We start from the raw sequence: 20,363 nt of genomic DNA, 5'->3' as shown, positions 1-20,363 counted from the left end.
CAAAACATTGTACCCAAAGTCATAGCTGAATGCAGATGTTAAGATTTATGAAAATACTTGCAAGTCAAAAATCCAGATTGGTCACCAGCAGGCAGCTTGGGTTTTTTTATGGACAGGAAGACACAACCAGTCTGACTAGCTGCCTTCTTTTCGAAAATGCATTAAGGGTCTCTTTTTAGACTTTACTCTGGTAACCACCAAAACACTATGGGCCTCATTATGACATTGGTGGTTAATCCCACTTACTGCCACGCTGACTGCTGTCAACATACAGCAGCCACGGCAGATATCTGTTCACCATATTATGACACACATTCATTAATCCCTCAGTATTCATTCACATACATAAATCCGCCACACCAAAGGTCAGTGATAAACTGGTGGTTTCAAAACCCACACCGTTACGCCAACAGAATTATGTCCATCACATTATGACCCATGAATCACCACGGTGGATATTCAATGCGGTAAACCATTGGCTGTACATACTACCGCGCTCAAAATACACACACTCAAAACAATACCACATTGGACAACACACACCTGACACCGATACACACACACCACACCGACATACCCACACCACTATAAAACACACACCCATATTACCCACAACCCCTTACGAATACAAATCATTGGCACAAGACAGACACCACAACCACAGAGAAAACCAGAGCCACACACTACCTACACCTATGCACCACCCATGTACCACACATCACACACCCCAACATATCACCCTACACACCTTCACCTACACAACTCACACAACACCCATAGCACCACAAAGACCCCCCAGATTCTCAGAGGGGGAGCTAAGGGTCATGGTGGAGCAAATCATCAGGGTAGAGCCAGAGCTATTTGAAGCACACGTGCAGTAGATATCTATAGCTAGGAAGATGGAGCTATGGCAGAGAATCGTGGACAGGGTCAATGCCATGTGACAGCACCCAAGAACCAGGGATGACATCAGGAAGAGGTGGAGCGACCTACGGGGAAGCTACGTTCCATTGCAGCAAGACACCAACTCGCAATCCAGAGGACTGGCAGTGGACCCCGCCTCCTCCCCCACAACTAACAAAATGGGAGGAGCAAGTCTTGGCAATCATGCATCCTGAGGGCTTGGTCAGAGTAGGAGGAGGACTGGACTCTGGTAATTCAACACTATACTACTACTACTGCCCTACCTGCATGCCATCACATACCCCCACCCTAACCCTCACTCCGATCACTCCACCACTTCGCACACACCCCTCCATCACATCTCATCCATCCCAATGGCAAGCCCTGCATGCCATACCAAGGCATGGACACAACTCACAGACCTGCATGGACACCTATCACAAAAGCATGCTCACTAGAGAGAATCAGCTATTCCACCACATACCAACATAGACAAGTGAAAACTGCCAGGGCAAAAAAAAAAACAAAGAGGGCAAGCCACGGATGCACAATATAGGGACCCCAGGCCACACCTCGCACCCAAGGCAATCAGAGACCTGGGGTCAGTGGCAGTGGGCACATGGTTCACGGAACAGAGGCACAGGACAACAGGGAAACTGGGAGGACTACTGTGCGCCAGGGGGAGGACAGGCCTAGGGAACCGACTCTCCAGGAGGCACTTGCAGAGATCCTCGGAGCCTACCAACATTCCCAGGACACGATGGGCCAGATCCTGGACAATGTGCAGGAGAACAAGCGGCTGCAGGAGGGACAGTACCAGGGGATCAGGGAGGACTTGCAGGCCATCAACACCACCCTGGTCTCCATAGCAGGGGTGCTGGCAGACCTGGACAATATTATAAGGGAGGCAGTCTCACAACAGCGGGTCCATGCCACTAGCCAGACATGTGAACTGCCTTCACCTCTGCTGCAGCTAGTGTACAGGAGGCCCTGCCACAGGACCAACAGGCCACCAGCACCAGCACCCCTTCCCCTGCAGAAGGAGAACCACCCCGCAAACGTTCCCTGTAATCCAGACTGAAGCCAGAGACTATTGCCAAGACCCCCGCCAGGAAATGAGACTCTTCTGATTGTCACCCTTGTGTCCCACACAGCCACCCTGTCCACCTTGAACTGCCATTGCTCCCCTTCCTATATCCCCTTGAACAATGCATCTGTGCTACAAATAGACTGGAACAATACCCTCAATTTTCCTCCATCATCACCCCATCCCATTGCACTTACCCGTCTTTTACCCAGCACTTCAATAAACACCCTTGGAAAAAATAGACGTATGGAGTATGTCAAATGTGTATTCATTTAAACTGGTTCAAACAATGCAATTCAACAATACAGAAAATGAGCATATGTTAATGACCTGTAGCTGGCTGCAGTGATCACACCAGGAACTATTATGAGGCACAAAATCTGTTAAATGAATTGACAAAGGGTACAGTAAGTGGGCATAGAAGTGGGAAATAACAGCATGCCAGTGGCATAGAAATTAAATATAATTATAATAATGAAATGTGAAGTAACACTGTCTTACCTTTGTTTCATTCAAAGTACTGTATGATGACTGCTGTTCTGTTGTCCTCAACCTCTGCCTCCTCATCCTCACTGTCCGCAGGGTCCACTGCTGCCACAAGAGCATCTCCAGCCTCCTCGGCCTGCAGAAAAGGCAAATGGCATCTCAGGGGAAAGTTTGGAAACATGCAGCATGCCACTATTATCTGACATGCCTTCTTGCGTGAGTAGCACAGGAATCCACCTGTCAGATGCAGGCATCTGAACCTGGCCTTCAGGAGGCCAAAGGTCCGTTATATAATCCTTCTGGTTTGCCCTTGTGCCTCATTGTAACGTTCTTCTGCCCTTGTCCTGGTATTGCTCACAGAGGTCAGCAGCCAAGATAGGTTGGGGTAACCAGAGTCACCTGCAAATATTTAGCCACACAGTATACTTTATGGCCCACACCATACCCATAAAGCAACATATACTGGGTGGGGACCAGGCCTCACCTATTAGCCACACCCTGTGCCTCTGTATTTGGGCCATCACATTTGGGATGCTGCTATTCCTCAGGACAAAGGCATCATGCACCGACTCAGGATACTTAACATTGACGTGGGAGATGTACTGGTCTGCTAAGCACACCATCTGTACATTCAGAGAGTGGAAGCTCTTACGATTTCTGTACACCTGTCCTTTCTGGCGGGGGACTAATGCAATATGTGTTCCATCAATCACCCCAATTATGTTGGGGATATGTCCCATTGCATAGAACTCAGCCTTCACTGTGGACACATCTACCACCTGGGGAAATACACTGTAGCTGCACATGTGTTTAATCAGGGCAGACAACACTCTTGTAAGCACTATTGAGAACATTGGCTGTGACATTCCTACTGCCAAGCCCACTGTCACTTGGAAAGAACCATTTGCCAGGAAATGGAGCACAGATAGAACTTGCACAAGAGAAGGGGATCCCAGTGGGGTGACGGATAGCAGATATCAGGTCAGGCTCCGATTGGGCACACAGCTCTGTGATAGTGGCCCTGCCCAGTCTATAGGTGAGGGTAATGTGCCTGCCCTCCAGTGTTGCCAAGTCCACCAGGGGTCTGTACACAAGGGTATGTCTCCATCTCCTATTCATCCACAGCGGCAGCAATCTATGGGGCAAAAGAGTGAGGAACCGTCACAAACTGAACAATTGGGCAACAACAGAACATTGCATGCTGTTATTTTGTAATGGGTCAGTGTGAATTGTCCAGTATTTCAAAACAGTGATGCAACAATTATCCAGGTTTTCCCTCCAACCCTGAAATGGTTTCCACCTGTCCTCTGTGGAGGGACAGGTGGAAATAAGGAAATTCCGCTGATGTTGTGTGCCATTGAGGGAGCCGATCGGGAACCGCCGTGCAACTCCTCATTCGGTAACATTGCACCCTATGGGTTACAGTGGACAATGGTGATCTCCGCCGGCGGTGATGGCATGCACCTCCACGGACGTGATTCCATTTTATATCAGATTCCTCACTTGCTACCTGATCTTCATCACTAGAGGACCTACACTGCATGTGCTGCTGTGACCTGTGTCTGGAACCTACCATGGCCTGTGTGACTAGGGGAAAGGGCCCCTGCCTCAACTTTGGCGGCGTTGGAGAGACTGGTGGATAGGGTCCTACCTCAGTACGGACTGCTGTATGGGTCTCCAGACCCACAGGTGAGTACACTGTGGGCACGATGCATGTGTCATGAATTCATGGAGTGGTGTGTGTGAAGGCCTCATGTAAGGAGCGTGGGTGCAAATGGTGATGTGAGGGGTACGGTGGACCATAAGTATAACAGGCAGGACTGTCTGACTAATACTATTTTCCTGTCTGTATTGCCTCTGCAGGTCAGTGCCCATCAACAGAAGGGTATATGGTGTGCCATCGCCAAGGACGTGTGGACCCTGGGGGTCTACGGCAGGTGGAGCACCCACTGTCAGAAATGGTGGGAGGACCTGAGACGCTGGGCACAGAAGACCGTGGAGGCCCAGCTGGGGATGGCCTCCCAACGAGGAAGGGGTGCCCGTCGAACCCTGACCCCCCTGATGGCCTGTGTTAGACTTTTCATTCTTGGCGTGGTCTCCCTTAACTTTTTGCCTCTGTTCCCCAGGTTATTGATGTGTGCTGGACTCTGATTTTGCTGATTTTGTTACACTGGGCACTTTACCACTGCTAACCAGTGCTAACGTGCAAGTGCTCCTGTTTAAAATGTGTATGTAATCGGTTCTCCATGATTGGCATATTTGTTTTACTGTTAAGTCCCTAGTAAAGTGCACTAGAGGTGCCCAGGGCCTGTAAATCAAATGTTACTAGTGGGCCTGCAGCACTGGTTGTGCCACCCACACAAGTAACCCTGTAATCATGTCTCAGACCTGCCACTGCAGTGTCTGTGTGTGTAAATGTGCACTGTAAATTCGACTTGGTAAGTGTACCCACTTGCCAGGCCTAAACCTTCCCTTTTCTTACATGTAAGGCACCCCTAAGGTAGGCCCTAGGTAGCCCCAAGGGCAGGGTGCAGTGTATGGTTAAGGTAGGACATATAGGGCCTGATTCTAACTTTGGAGGACGGTGTTAAACCGTCCCAAAAGTGGCGGATATACCACCTACCGTATTACGAGTTCCATAGGATATAATGGACTCGTAATACGGTAGGTGGTATATCCGCCACTTTTGGGACGGTTTAACACCGTCCTCCAAAGTTAGAATCAGGCCCATAGTAATGTGTTTTATATGTCCTGACAGTGAAATATTGCTAAATTCATTTTTCACTGTTGCAAGACCTGTCCCTCTCATAGGTTAACATGGGGGCTACCTTTAAATCTGATTAAAGTGTAGATTCCCTTTAGGAGCGGATGGACATGTGGAGTTTGGGGTCTCTGAGCTCACAATTTAAAAATACATCTCTTAGTAAAGTTGATTTTAAGATTGTGCGTTTGAAAATGCCACTTTTAGAAAGTGAGCATTTTCTTGCTTATACCATTTCTGTGACTCTGCCTGTTTGTGGATTCCCTGTCTCGGTCAGTTTGACAGTTGGTCTGGTTGCACCTCACACTAGACAGTAACACAAAGGGAGCTGGGGTATAGCCCGCATATCCTGATGAGCCATCTGTGCTAGGAGGGAGGGGAGGAGTGGTCACTCGCACCTGAAAGGGCTGTGCCTGTCCTCACACAATGCAGTCTCCGACCCCCTGGTGAGTGTCTGGGGCCTGGCCTGGGCAAGGCAGGATTTCACATTCAAAAGAGACTTTACTTTGAAGTAGGCCTACTTCAAAGGAGAAATTGGATATAAGAAGGGCACCCAAAACCACAGACTTTAGAAACACTTCTGGAACCAAGAGGAACCTCTGCCTGGAGAAGAGCTGATAGCTGAGGAAGAAGTGCTGCCCTGCCTGTGACTGTGCTTTGTGGAGCTTTCCTGCAGTGCTGCTTCTGCCAGAGTAAGAGGGCAAAGACTGGGCTTTGTGTGCCTTCCATCTTGTGAAGAAATCTCCAAGGGCTTGATTTAGAGCTTGCCTCCTGTTGTTTGATGTCTCAGGGACAACAAAGACTTCTCTCTGCCAGCACCTGGAGTCTCTGGAGAGACTCCTGCTCTGACAAGTGGTGCCCTATCCAGTCCCTGGGCCCTTGAAAGGAAAGCTGGTGGAAATCCAAGGAAATCAACTTCGGACGACCCCGGACCGACGCCGCTGCTAAATCCAGGGATTCCGCCTGCACCTGACGCCATGACCTTCGCTGGAATGCGATGCTCTTCGCAGGCCCGACGCCGATGCAGCCCCGCTGAAGTCCGCAACTCCGTGGAAGTCGCCACACCACGTCGTGACCGACGCTGCTCGAAGTGCGCGGATTCAACGCTTCGCACAGACGCTGCGATCCCCTACTTCGCTCATCGACTTGTTTCCACTCTTCACCAAAGGTACTGTACTTGGGGGTCAACCCGACTCTGTGTCCGGCGCCGCTGGTGTCGGCTTGTTGGGAACGGCTCCGTCACGACGCTGTGTTAACACCTCATCGAAGCATTTTTGTTTCTAAGCGCTATTTTTGAGTTTAATCTTTAACAATTCATAACTTGACTTGTGTATGTTGGATTTTTGTCGTTTCGGTCTTGTTTTGTTTAGATAAATATTTCCCATTTTTCTAAACTGGTGTTGTGTCATTTTGTACTGTTTTCTTTAAGTTACTGTGTGTGTTGGTACAAATACTTTACACCTAGCACTCTGAAGTTAAGCCTACTGCTCTGCCAAGCTACCAAGGGGGTAAGCAGGGGTTAGCTGAGGGTGATTCTCTTTTACCTTGACTAGAGTGAGGGTCCTTGCTTGAACAGGGGGTAACCTGACTGTCAACCAAAGACCCCATTTCTAACATTGGTATCAGCGATGGGATTTGGACTTGTATTTGTACTTGACATACAGTGATTAAGTGTACACTATTATTTTGAGTGCAGACCCCTACGTGACCACATACTGCTTGTCTTGAGATTTTAGCTTTTTCTCTTTTTGTGGATTTTTCCCTACGTCCGTTTTCTTCGCTGATCTTTGATTGACTTTGAACTTCATTTGGGAACTTGTTTCTGCATTCGGAACTTTGCACTCTTTTAACCTTTCATCATGTTTCAACTTGGAGATGCATCAGTTGAAGCTGTTTTTGACCTGAAGCAATTGGATAGTTATAACAAGGCTCAGCTAAAGCAGTTTTGTAAAAATGTTGGTTGTCCCATTAAGAGCTCTTCCAAGAAGGATGAGCTGAAAAAGGCACTGAGGGCCTGGGTGACAACCAGAAGCACTGGGGGGCACACTGAGGATGAGGAGGAGGATGAGGAGGGAGAGCAATCAGTACATAATGGTATAGTGGGGGGACCTGTTATTCCCAGGGAAAGAGTCTCTAGGGCAGGTAGCAGTGTATCCTCCAAAGGTCTGACGCCTGAAGAATTGCAGGACAGACAGGCAGAGAAGGCATACCATTTGTAGCTGCAGAAGCTCAATCTGGAGAAATAAAGAGATGGGAGAAGAGAAGAGCAGTCCTTGAGGAAAGGAAGATGCAGCTGGCTCATGAGCTTAACTTAAAGGAGTTAGATCAGAGGAGCCAGTCCAGTAGGGATGGTGGCAGCAATACTACAGTGCAGCCTGAGAGAAGGGTACACATCCCAAAAGTCCTTGTGAGGGATTATAAGAGGGACGATGATATCTACTTGTGGTTCAAGGGTTATGAGTCAGCTCTCCACATGAACCTGGTCCCTGAAGCTCATTGGGGGGCAGCCCTGTGGAAGCATTTTGAGGCAGAGGGGAGGGACACACTGACAGCCTTAGGGGATGCTCGGAGTCTCACCTACCCTGTCATGAAGGAGGCCTTACTCACCAGGTATGGTCTCACCCCTGAGCAGTACAAGGAGAAGTTTAGATCCTACAAGAGAAAGGAATCCCAAACATGGTTGGAATGTGTTGATTCTTTTTGCAGGTCACTGGATGGTTGGGTGAAGGGCAGTAAGGTAAACACGTATGAGGGGCTTTACAATATAATTGCTTTGGAGCACTTGTACAGTTTATGTTTTCCAGAGCTGCGCCAGCACCTCATTGACAGCAAGCTGACTGACCCCAGGAAGCTTGCACAGGAAGCGGAGCGCTGGGAGAGCACCAGGGTCCAAAAGAGGTACGGGGGAGACCACGCCAAGGGTGGGCAGGGTCCCTCTCAGAAGAAAGGGGGGTAAGGGCAAACAGGGGGAGTTCTCTAAAGGGCCCCAAACTGATTCCCAGGGTAAGGATTCCCAACCCCCCCAGTGAAAAGAAGCCATGGTTGTCCAAAGGGAAGCCAGTGGCAGGTGGTCCCCCACGTAAGTGTTATGCATTTGACCAGGTGGGTCATGTGAGGGGGGACCCCAAATGCCCCAAAAGTACACCGGCACCCACTGGTGCACCGTCCCAGAGTTTGGCCAGTGTAGCGCTTGGGGAGGAGTTGGTTTCAGGCAGGTGGGAACCAGCAGAAATGACCCTTGTCTCACTAGGGGACAGTGAGATGGTCCAGAGAAACCTAGTGCCTGATAACACTAAGAAGTACAGGCAATGGGTGACCATCAATGGACAGAGGGTGGAGGCTCTGAGAGACACAGGAGCCATTGTGACTACAGTGAGGAGTCACCTGGTGTCTGAAGAGCAGATTGATCCCCGGGTACTTCACCAAGTAGTTGTGGTAGACCACTCTGAGCTCCTCTGCAGAGTGGCGCAGGTTCCCTTTGAATGGGGGGGGGTCTCAGGTTCCTGGAAAGTAGCTGTGAGTCCAACCATGCCTGTTGATTGTTTGCTAGGCAACGACCTGGAGGATTTCCCTTGGAAAGAGGTGGAACACATGTCTCACTTGGAGATGTTGGGTCTGCCTGGGTGGGTATGCATATCCACCCAGTCTATGGCAGCCAATCAGGGTAGTCAAGAGCCCCTGGAGCCTGAAACAGTGGCCCAGGGGACCGCCAAGAAGAGGAAGGGCAGGGGGCGCGGGAAACCGGCCCCAGAGGTTCCCACGGTCCGTCAGGAGGCAGAGCCTGAGGGTGACGCCCTGGAACCCACAGGGGAGCAGGTGGCTGAACTGGGGGAGGTCCCTGAGCTGTCACAGTGGCAGCATGAAGGGGGACCCACCAGGGAAGCATTCTGCACAGCGCAGCAGGAGTGCCCTACTCTTGAGGGGCTGTGGCAGCAGGCTGCAGCCCAGGCGGCTGGCGAGGCGCCAGGTACTCACCTGATATATTGGGAGGATGGCCTCCTGTATAGTGAGCCTAAGGTTCTTGAGCCTGGGTCAGCTCGTATGCCGGTGGTACCCCAGTGCTTCAGGGCCTTCCTACTGGATTTGGCTCATGATGTGCCTTTGGCAGGACATCTAGGGCAAGACAAGACCTATAAGAGGCTTGTCTCCCACTTTTACTGACCCTTGATGCACAAGCAGTCAGCTGCTTATTGTAGGTCTTGTCAGACTTGTCAGGCAAGTAGCATGAGTGGGGGGAAATGCAAAGCTCCCCTCCAACCTTTACCTATAGTCAGTAGCCCCTTGGAACGGGTAGGAATTGACATTGGGGGGCCTCTGGACCCCAAGACAGCCATGGGCAACAGGTTCATCCTGGTCTTGGTGGACCATGCCACATGGTACCCAGAAGCCATTCCTCTAAGGACGGTCACTGCCCCCGTGGTGGGACGTGCCTTGATGGGAGATTTTACCCGCATGGGGTTCCCCAAGGAAGTGGTATCTGATAGAGGTACAAACTTCATATCCACGTATATGAAGTCTCTGTGGAAGGTGTGTGGGGTAACCTACAAGTTCACCACACCGTACCACCCCCAAAGTAATGGTCTGGTTGAGAGATTCAACCGCACCTTGAAAGCCATGATTCAGGGCCTGTCAGAGCCCTTGAGGCGTAAGTGGGACGTCCTCTTCCCATGCTTTCTGTTCGCTTACAGGGAGGTGCCTCAAAAATGACTTGGCTTTAGCCCCTTTGAACTCATCTATGGCCACCCTGTGAGGGGACCGCTCAGTCTGGTGAAGGAGGCTTTGGAGAAAGCTCCTAGTAAACCACCCCAGGATGTATTTAGCTACATGCTGGCACTAAGAAACCAGACTGCCCACTTCAAGAGTCTCGCTCAGGAGAACCTGGAAGCAAGCCAGGAGGATATGAAACGGTGGTACAACCAGAATGCCACTCTGGTTGAGTTTCAGCCTGGACAAAAAGTGTGGGTCATGGCACCAGTTGAGCCTAGGGCTCTCCAAGATAAGTGGACTGGGCCTTTTGAGGTGGTGGAAAGAAAGAGCGAGGTCGCCTATCTGGTAGACTTGCAATCCCCCAGGAACCCTTTGAAGGTCCTACATGTCAACCGTCTCAAACCACACTTTGAGCGAACTGTGCTATCCGTGCTCCTAGCGACAGATGACGGGGTGGAGGAAGAGAGTGAGCCTCTTCCTGACCTCCTGTCTGCAGGAGAGAAAGATGGGTCTGTGGAGGGAGTGATCCTCTCCCCCTCCCTGACTGAGGAACAGCAGCGGGACTGCCGCCACGTGCTGGGACAGTTCGCCTCACTGTTTTCCCTGATCCCCGGAGTCACACACCTGTGCACACATGATGTGGACACTGGGGACAGTACACCTGTTAAACATAAGGTTTACAGGGTGACTGACAGGGTCAGGGCTTGCATTAAGGAGGAATTCTCCAAAATGTTAACCCTAGGGGTTATTGAGCACTCCAGCAGTCCTTGGGCCAGCCCAGTGGTATTGGTCCCAAAGGCTGCTACTCCTGGTGTCACTCCGGAACTTAGGTTCTGTGTGGACTACCGGGGTCTCAATGCGGTCAGAAAGACTGACGCACAACCCATCCCCCGAGCTGATGAGCTCATTGATCGGTTAGGAGCTGCCAAGTACCTCAGTAAGTTTGATTTAACATCTGGGTACTGGCAAAGGAGAGGTCAGCATTCTCTACCCCAGATGGGCACTTCCACTTCAACGTGATGCCCTTTGGGATGAAGAATGCCCCTGCCATCCTTCAGAGGTTGGTCAACCAGGTATTGGCAGGACTGGATGAGTTCAGTGCCGCCTACCTGGATGACATTGCTGTGTTTAGTTCCACATGGGAGGAACACCTGCAACACCTCTGGAGAGTGTTAGAGGCCCTGCAGAAGGCAGGCCTCACTGTTAAGGCAAGGGCCAAATAGGGCAGGGTTCTGTGGTGTACTTAGGACACCAGGTGGGGAGTGGCCAGGTGGCACCCCTACAGCCTAAGATTGACACGATTCTGGCTTGGGAGCCTCCCAAGACCCAGACTGAAGTGAGAGCCTTTTTAGGTCTCACAGGATATTACATGAGGTTTGTTAAGGGATATGGTACCATTGTTACCCCCTTAACTGAGTTGACTTCTAAGAAGCAACCCAAGAATGTGATCTGGACAGAGGCTTGCCAGAACGCTTTTGATTCCCTGAAGGCTGCCATGTGCACAGCACCTGTGCTGAAGGCACCTGACTACTCCAAGGAGTTTGTTGTGCAAACAGATGCCTCAGAGCATGGTATTGGAGCAGTACTCTCACAGCTTAATGAAGAGGGCCTAGATCAACCCATAGCCTTCATTAGCAGGAGGTTACTACCCAGGGAACGTAGGTAGAGTGCCATAGAACGCAAAGCGTTTGCTGTGGTCTGGGCACTGAAGAAGCTAAGACCCTACTTGTTTGGGACTCACTTCCGAGTTCAGACCGACCACAGACCCCTCAGATGGTTAATGCAGATGAGGGGTGAGAATCCAAAACTGTTGAGGTGGTCCATTTCCCTACAGGGGATGGACTTTACTCTGGAACATCGTCCTGGTACAGAACACGCCAATGCTGCTGGTCTGTCCAGATTCTTCCGCCTTAGTGATGAGAACTCCCATGAGGTTGGGTAGTTGCTCCCCACTTTTAGCTGGGTGGGACGCGTGTTAGACTTTTCATTCTTGGCGTGGTCTCCCTTAACTTTTTGCCTCTGTTCCCCAGGTTATTGATGTGTGCTGGACTCTGATTTTGCTGTTTTTATTACTCTGGGCACTTTACTACTGCTAACCAGTGCTAAAGTGCAAGAGCTCCTGTTTAAAATGTGGATGTAATTGGTTCTCCATGATTGGCATATTTGTTTTACTGTTAAGTCCCTAGTAAAGTGCACTAGAGGTGCCCAGGGCCTGTAAATCAAATGTTACTAGTGGGCCTGCAGCACTGGTTGTGCCACCCACACAAGTAACCCTGTAATCATGTCTCAGACCTGCCACTGCAGTGTCTGTGTGTGTAAATGTGCACAGTAAATTTGACTTGGCAAGTGTACCCACTTGCCAGGCCTAAACCTTCCCTTTTCTTACATGTAAGGCACCCCTAAGGTAGGCCCTAGGTAGCCCCAAGGGCAGGGTGCAGTGTATGGTTAAGGTAGGACATATAGGGGGTCATTCTGACCCTGGCGGTCGGTGATAAAGCGGCGGCCAACCCGCAAACAGGCCGGCGGTCAAAAAAATGGAATTCTAACCCTGGCGGGAACCGCCAACACAGGCCGCCACTTTAACACTCCGACCGCCACGGCGGGACCGACAAACAGCGCGGCGGTCACCGCCAACAGGCAGGCGGCAGACAATGTACCGCCCACCCTATCACAACTCACCAATCCGCCACCTTTTCCGGGGTGGGAGCCCCGCCGATAAAAACACGGCGGAAACAGACTACGAATGGGAAAACGCTCACCTATACACACTCCACGAGGAAGGAGGACAGCATGGAGCCCGAATTACACATCCTACCAGCTATTGTCTACCTGCTCATCTACCAGGAGTACGAACGCCGGCGCAGACGACAACGGTGAGTACTGCACCTACGACACACGGGAGGGGGGAGGAGGAAAGCTTACGGGCACACACATGCGCCATACACCCACCCCCCCACCACAAATACCCTGACCCCAATGCCGAGCAACAAGTCAGAGTGACACCACACAACCCCCCGGAATAATGCAAAGACACAATTTAAATGATCTATAAAAATATGTATAAATAGCTCCATTGAAGGAATGGCAAATATGCCATATAAAAGATACAAAAATAAGGAATGAACATAGGCAACAATATATCCATAGGCAAAAAGTCTGGCACATTCCGTGAAAGTTCCATAGTCCGTGTGCCAATGTGCACAAACACATGGCTAAAGCCCACACAGGAGACCAGATACCATTGGAGAGAACACTGCAGGGGCATCAGACGATAAAACTACAGGCACCTCAGGGGGAAGGGAAGGGGGGGCAACTCAGCCACATGATTCTACGACGCCAGATCCACGAGGGGCCTCCATGCCCACTGTCCCATCCTGGGGAGTGCAAAGCCACAGTCTCACAAGTCCCTACAGTGGGAGGCTTGCCCACTGGACCATCCTGGGGAGTGCAAAGCCACAGTCCATCAGATGGATTACCGACTCCACAGTTATTGGAGGAGGCATGGTGCTCAGAGTGCTTCCTGAAGCCCTGCTCGACACAGAACCGGCACTGTCAATGGGCCAGCGGTGCTTGAGATGAAGGGCCCAGCGGAGTGGTGTTTGAGACGGCGGGGCCCAGCGGAGTGGTGCTTGACAGGAAGGGCCCAGCGGAGCGGTGCTTGACAGGAAGGGCCCAGCAGAGCGGTGCTTGAGATGAAGGGCCCAGCGGAGCGGTGCTTGAGATGAAGGGCCCAGCGGAGCAGTGCTTGAGACGGTGGTGCCCTGTTCAGCGGTGCTTGACAGGAAGGACCCAGCGGAGCGGTGCTTGAGATGAAGGGCCCAGCGGAGCAGTGCTTGACAGGAAGGGCCTAGCGGAGCGGTGCTTGAGATGAAGGGCCCAGCGGAGCGGTGCTTGACAGGAAGGGCCCAGCGGAGCGGTGCTTGAGATGAAGGGCCCAGCGGAGCAGTGCTTGAGACGGCGGTGCCCTGTTCAGCGGTGCTTGACAGGAAGGACCCAGCGGAGCGGTGCTTGAGATGAAGGGCCCAGCGGAGCGGTGCTTGAGATGAAGGGCCCAGCGGAGCAGTGCTTTAGACGGCGGTGTCCTGTTCGGCGGTGCTTGACAGGAAGGACCCAGCGGAGCGGTGCTTGAGATGAAGGTCCCAGCGGAGCGGTGCTTGAGATGAAGGGCCCAGCGGTGCGGTTCTTGTCCCGGCGGGGCCCTGGTCAGCGGTGCTTGAGATGAAGGGCCCAGCGGAGCAGTGCTTTAGACGGCGGTGTCCTGTTCGGCGGTGCTTGACAGGAAGGACCCAGCGGAGCGGTGCTTGAGATGAAGGTCCCAGCGGAGCGGTGCTTGAGATGAAGGGCCCAGCGGTGCGGTTCTTGTCCCGGCGGGGCCCTGGTCAGCGGTGCTCCTCCCGGCGAGGCCCTGTTCAGCGGTGCTCCGCCCAGCGGGGCCCTGTTCAGCGGTTCTTGTCCCGGCAGGGCCCTGTTCAGCGGTTCTTGTCCCGGCGGGGCCCTGTTCAGCGGTGCTCCTCCCGGCGGGGCCCTGTTCAGCGGTGCTCCTCCCGGCGGGCCCGTTCAGCGGTTCTTGTCCCGGTGGGCCCTGTTCAGCGGTGCTCCTCCCAGCGGGGCCCTGTTCAGCGGTGGTCCTCCCGGCGGGGCCCGTTCAGCGGTTCTTGTCCCGGCGGGGCCCTGTTCAGCGGTGGTCCTCCCGGCGGGGCCCTGTTCAGCGGTTCTTGTGCCGGCGGGGCCCTGTTCAGCGGTGCTCCTCCCGGTGGGGCCCTGTTCAGCGGTGCTCCTCCCGGCGGGGCACGTTCAGCAGTTCTTGTCCTGGCCGGGCCCTGTTCAGCGGTGCTCCTCCCGGCGGGGCCCTGTTCAGCGGTTCTTGTGCCGGCAGGGCCCTGTTCAGCTGTGCTCCTCCCGGCGGGGCCCTGTTCAGCGGTGCTCCTCCCGGCGGGGCCCTGTTCAGCGGTGCTTGTCCTGTGAGTCTAGGGAGCCAGACCTGGCCAAGACTTACCGCTCATTCGCCATCCGAACTTGCGGTCGCGGCGCCCTACTGTGATGGAGTCCTGGGCCCGTGGGTGTCGTCCGTTACACCCGGAATGGGGCTGGTGGGGCCCTCCTGGGCAGCTCGTCTGCTGCCTGACTTCTCCGCCCTGCTGCCCTTGCCCTCCTTCGCTGGAACTCTGTGGGCCTTGCCTCCCTTGGATGATGTGGCAGGTGACGGGGCAAGGCTACTGTCCTTGGTGGCAGCCGTCTCAGGCTTGTCGCGCCGAGCCTTTTTCTTTTTTGTCCTCTTCCCAGGGGGGGGGAGCTGGCTGTCCCCTTGCTGCTGGCCGATGTCCCTGCCCGAGGATCTGGTGGACTCCAATAGCCCTGCACTATGGTCACAGTAGATGCAGGGCTGTTGGTGGCTGAGGTGCTTTTTTTAGTCTTACAAGATGGAGGGGGTGGGTCAGTGATTGGAACGAGCTCAAGGTTGGAATGGAAAAGGACTTTGGAAGGACAGGGACGGGTAGGTGTAGTGGGTTTGGGAGTGGAGGAAGAGGATGTGGTTGTAGGAGAGTCAAGTGTGCTGTCTTTGGGTGCAGGTGCTTGTGACGGAGGCTGTCGTGAGGTGGATGGCTGTTGGGTGGGTGGCTGCCTGCGTTTGTGTGCTTTGGAAGAGGGGGTGACAGACACACTGGGAGAGGACACAGGGGATGTGTAAATGGCAGTGGGGGTGGTGACTGCACGTGTGCGGACTGTAATGGAGGGTGTACTGGTGATGGAAGTACTGGCTAATGGTGGTGTGCATGCAGGTGTGAGTGGAGACATCACAGGGAGGGAGGAGGGAGATGAGGAGGTGGGGGACACAGAGGTGGTAGTGACTGTTGGCATGTCTGCATCTGGATGTTGCTTGGGTGAATGCTTGTGGGATCTGTGGTGCTTATGTCTGGATGAGCTGCCCTTGGGTGTAGAGGTGTGTGCAGGCTGGTCTGATGGTGTGGATGGGATAGGCAGAGGAACAGGAGACTGGGACTGGGTGGAGGGAGTCAGAAGAGGGAGGCTGGAGACAGGGACAATGGCTGCCGTCAGTGCTGAGGCCAGAGCGTTGAACGATCGCTGATGGGCAGCCTGACCCGAATGAATGCCCTTCAGGTATGCATTGCTCTGATGCACCTCCCTTTCTACACCCTGGATGGCATTCAAAAGGGTAGACTGCCCAACAATGAGTGTCCTGAGGAGGTCAATGACCTCCTCACTGAGGGCAGCAGGGGTAACTGGGGCAGGGCCTGAGGTGCCTGGGGCGAAGGAGATGCCCGCCTTCCTGGGCGAGCGGGGACGTAGCGAAGGCTGAGGGGCTGCTGGGAGGGCAGGGCTGGTGCGCTGGGTGGCGGCTGTACCTGTTGTGGCAGTGGGCACGGATGTTGCCGCCACCGCTAGGGAGCTCCCTTCCGACGACGTGTCGGTGTCGCTGACGTCTCCACGGGTCCCTGTTGTGGAGCTCCACTCGCCCTCCGTCTCACTGGTGTACTCAGAGTCTGTTGTATGGCCCTCCGGGGCCATGTGAGATGCAGCTCCCTTGTGCGCCGATGCCACTTCTCCTCCGCCTGATGATGCTAATGCACACATGAACAGGAAGACAAAGAAAATGGGGGGTGGAGAAATGAAGACAGGTTGAGTGCATGCATTGGCAACACCATTGTCGGAGAGGACAGACACAGAAGCCCCCTGAACTAGGCCGCGCAATGGGGGTACACTACTCAGTTATTGTGACTAGGCCTACGGGTCTATGGACGACAAATGCACACATGGGTGAGGCCGGACCATGGATAGCTGTACTTGGCACCCTACAGAGGTGGGGGGCGGGGGCACAGGGCCGTGTCTAACGGAGGGGCCTAGCCTACAGAATGCGGCCTCGCCTAGAGATAGCCACAGCCCTCCTCCCCCACCCAGACACCTTCACTGCGCGCAAAGATAGCAGAATGTGCTGATACTAACCCCCTTGTGTCTGCTGTGATGTCCTCACGCGCCCATCCAAATCGGGGTAGGCCACCGCCAGGATCCGGGACATCAGGGGGGTCAATTGGCGGCTGGCACCCCTCCTACGTTGGGAGGCTATCCCCAGTAGAGACTCGGCGGTCTTTCTGGTCCCGCGGCGGATGTCCTCCCACCTCTTTCGGCAGTGGGTGCCCCGTCTGTTGTGGACCCCCAGGGCCCGGACGTCCTTGGCGATGGCACGCCAAATGTCGATCTTCTGTTGGGCGCTGACCTATGTGACATGTACAGGGTGGTAAAGGAAATCGCATCAGTTTTCTGCCTGGTCAATATGAGTGGCCCCGCCCTCCTCAACCTTGCCATGTGGCACATGCTCTCATCTTTCGTGCGTTGCACTCATCATTCGCTCCCCTCCCCACCATCTTACATACACCCCACTCAACACAGGCATAGCCCATTCAACGTGCACCCTGTGTACTAACCTGTTGGTCTGGAGGACCGTAGAGTAGCGCATACTGGGGGAGGACCCCATCAACAAGTTTCTCCAATTCTTCGGCAGTGAAGGCAGGGGCCCTATCCCCAGTCGCAGCAGCCATTGTATCTCCCAGACCGAGGTCACAGCAGCACTTGCAGTATAGGTCCTCTCCTGTGGATGATCAGGTCTCGAGTGATTAATCAGATAGAAAATGGCGGTCACGCCCGCGGCGGTGCGTACCGCGGCGGTGCGTACCGCGACCGCCGGCGCACATCGTCATTGGCTCCTGAGACCCATAGGGTTCAATGTTAACCAATGCTGCTTTGCGCCGCGGTCTTCGACCGCCTACCGCCACGGTGTGCCACGCCAGCGCAGTGACCTCACATCTCACTGTCACACTTCACAGGTCAGGCAGCCGCCATTTCAAGGGCCCACATGGCATGATTTCTACTGCGTCACACAGGCCTAGGCCTTGCATTGCCACTCATACAAGCCGTTCCATGTATAGCGATTCGTGTACTGTGCAAGCTGTGTGAACGAACCTGTGGGTTGCTTGACTCTGTGCTCCATGTTGTCCTTCCTAGGCACTGTCCGCTGGGACTTGCGAGGAGAACGATGAATCCTCCCGTGTACCGACCGCTGGTGGACCTGTCGACAATGGAAGAACGACATATCATACTTACATACCGGCTTGACAGAGCAACTATACATGAACTATGTGCCCAGCTGGAGCCAGACCTGATGTCCCCCATCCGCCAACCCACAGGGATTCCCCCTCTGGTGCAGGTTCTGTTGGTACTCCATTTTTTGGCAAGTGGGTCTTTTCAGACAACAGTGGCCATATCATCTGGGATGTCTCAGCCTATGTTTTCTAAGGTTTTGTCCAGAGTGTTGTCTGCCCTGATGAAATACATGCGGAGCTACATTATTTTCCCTGAGGTGGGCGAATTGGCTACAGTGAAGGGTGATTTCTATGCCCTTGGACATATCCCCAACATCATTGGGGCCATTGATGGGACCCATGTGGGTTTGGTTCCCCCCAAAGACAGTGAGCAGGTGTACCGAAACAGAAAAAGTTATCATTCGATGAATGTCCAGGTGGTCTGTTTGGCTGACCAGTACATCTCCCATGTAAATGCCAAGTTCCCTGGGTCAGTGCATGACGCGTATGTCATGCGAAATAGCAGCATCCCTTATGTGATGGAACAGCTACAGAGACACCGTGCGTGGCTAATTGGTGACTCTGGTTACCCCAACCTGTAGTGGCTACTGACCCCAGTGAGGAATCCCCGGACCAGGGCAGAGGAACGGTACAATGAGGCCCAGGGGCGATCTAGGAGGATCATAGAAAGGACTTTCGGGGTGCTGAAGGCCAGGTTTAGGTGCCTGCATATGACAGGGGGATCCCTCATGTACTCACCAAAGAAGGTGTGCCAGATCATCGTGGCCTGCTGTATGCTTCACAATCTTGCATTGCAACGCCAGGTGCCTTTTCTGCAGGAGGATGGTCCAGATGGTGGTGTTGTTGCAGCTGTGGAGCGTGTGGAGAGTGAAGAGGAGGAAGACGACGGGGACGACACGGACAACAAGGATACAGTCATATAACAATACTTTCAGTAGCACACAGGTAAGAAACAGCCACCCCAATTTACATTTACTTGAGGCCTCATGCGTCTCCACTGTCTGTGTTTCCCCCCAGTTCCGGTTGACTGATTTGTGACTTTCCTTTCCCTTTTCAGAGCTGTATGACCCACTGCCTGACTTCAGCTTTGTTTGCCCATGGACTAAAGCTTATTGAAATTGGTATGTTGTCATCACAAAGTAACTGGACATTATTGAACCGTTATGTGTAATACATTTGTTAAGAATACAAGCAGACTCCTGTTTATTTAAGTGGAATAAGTGATTTATTTTAAGTGCTAGATATAGGTAAATGATTGGGAAGCGGGGATGGGTGGGAGTAATGTCCATGGCAGAGTCCAGTTCTCAGTCGCACAGGTGCATTGTCCATATGCCTGTGGAAGGATGGAGCAGGGGCAGTTCAAGGTTGTACAGGGTGACAATGTGGGACAGTGGGATGACATCAGGGGGTATCTTAGGCTGGCGGGGGTCTTGCAATCCTACTCTGTCTTCTTGTGAGATCTCAGGTTCCGCTTGCGCGGTGGTTCTTCTTCTGCAGGAGGTGCGGTTCTGGTGGCCTGTCGTTGTGTGGGGGCCTCCTGTCCACTAGCGCCGGCGGAGGTGATAGGCTGTTCCTGGCCTGGGCTAGTGACAGGGGCCCTTTGGGGTGCCACATGGTCCTGCAATGTGGTGACGATCTGGGTAAGGGCCAGGACGATGGTCCCCATTACGGAACCGATGTTCCTCAGTTCCTCCCTGAACCCCATGTACCGTTCCTCCTGCAGTTCCTGGATCTCCTGGAACCGGGCCAGTACCGTCGCCATCGTCTCCTGGGAGCGGTGGTATGCTCCCATGATGGAGGAGAGGGCCTCTTGGAGAGTCGGTTCCCCGGGCCTGTCCCCCCCCTGTCGCACAGCAGCCCTCCCAGTTCCCCTGTGTTCCTGGGTCTCTGTCCCCTGGACGGTGTGCCCACTACCACTGCCCCCAGGTCCCTGTTGTTTTTGGAGTGGTGGGTCAACCTGGGTGCCCTGTAGTGGTGGACACACCGCTGATTTACGTGCCCTGGAGACAGAGGCATGGGCCCGCTGGGTGGGAGCTGTGCTGGTGTTCCCAGAGGGGGTTGGGTCTGGTGTAGCCTGTGGCTGTCTGTGGGGAACCAACTGTCCAGAGGTCCCCGATGGGCCGAGTTGGTCGTCTGGCTCCAGGGAGACAGAGCTGCTGTCATCGCTGGGGGCCTCTTCTGGGGGTGGGATGGACATCTCTGGACCCTCCGTGGCGGTGTGGTGGCGTTCGGGTCCTGCAGGGGTATAAAGGTATGGTTATTGCTTCTGTGTGTGGCATTTCGTGTGATGGGTGGGTGTCCG

The sequence above is a fragment of the Pleurodeles waltl genome, chromosome 4_2 (genome assembly GCF_031143425.1).
Source record: "Pleurodeles waltl isolate 20211129_DDA chromosome 4_2, aPleWal1.hap1.20221129, whole genome shotgun sequence".
NCBI classification, from domain to species: domain Eukaryota; kingdom Metazoa; phylum Chordata; class Amphibia; order Caudata; family Salamandridae; genus Pleurodeles; species Pleurodeles waltl.
The sequence above is the reverse complement of the archived record's forward strand: the minus strand, read 5'-3'. Positions refer to the sequence as shown.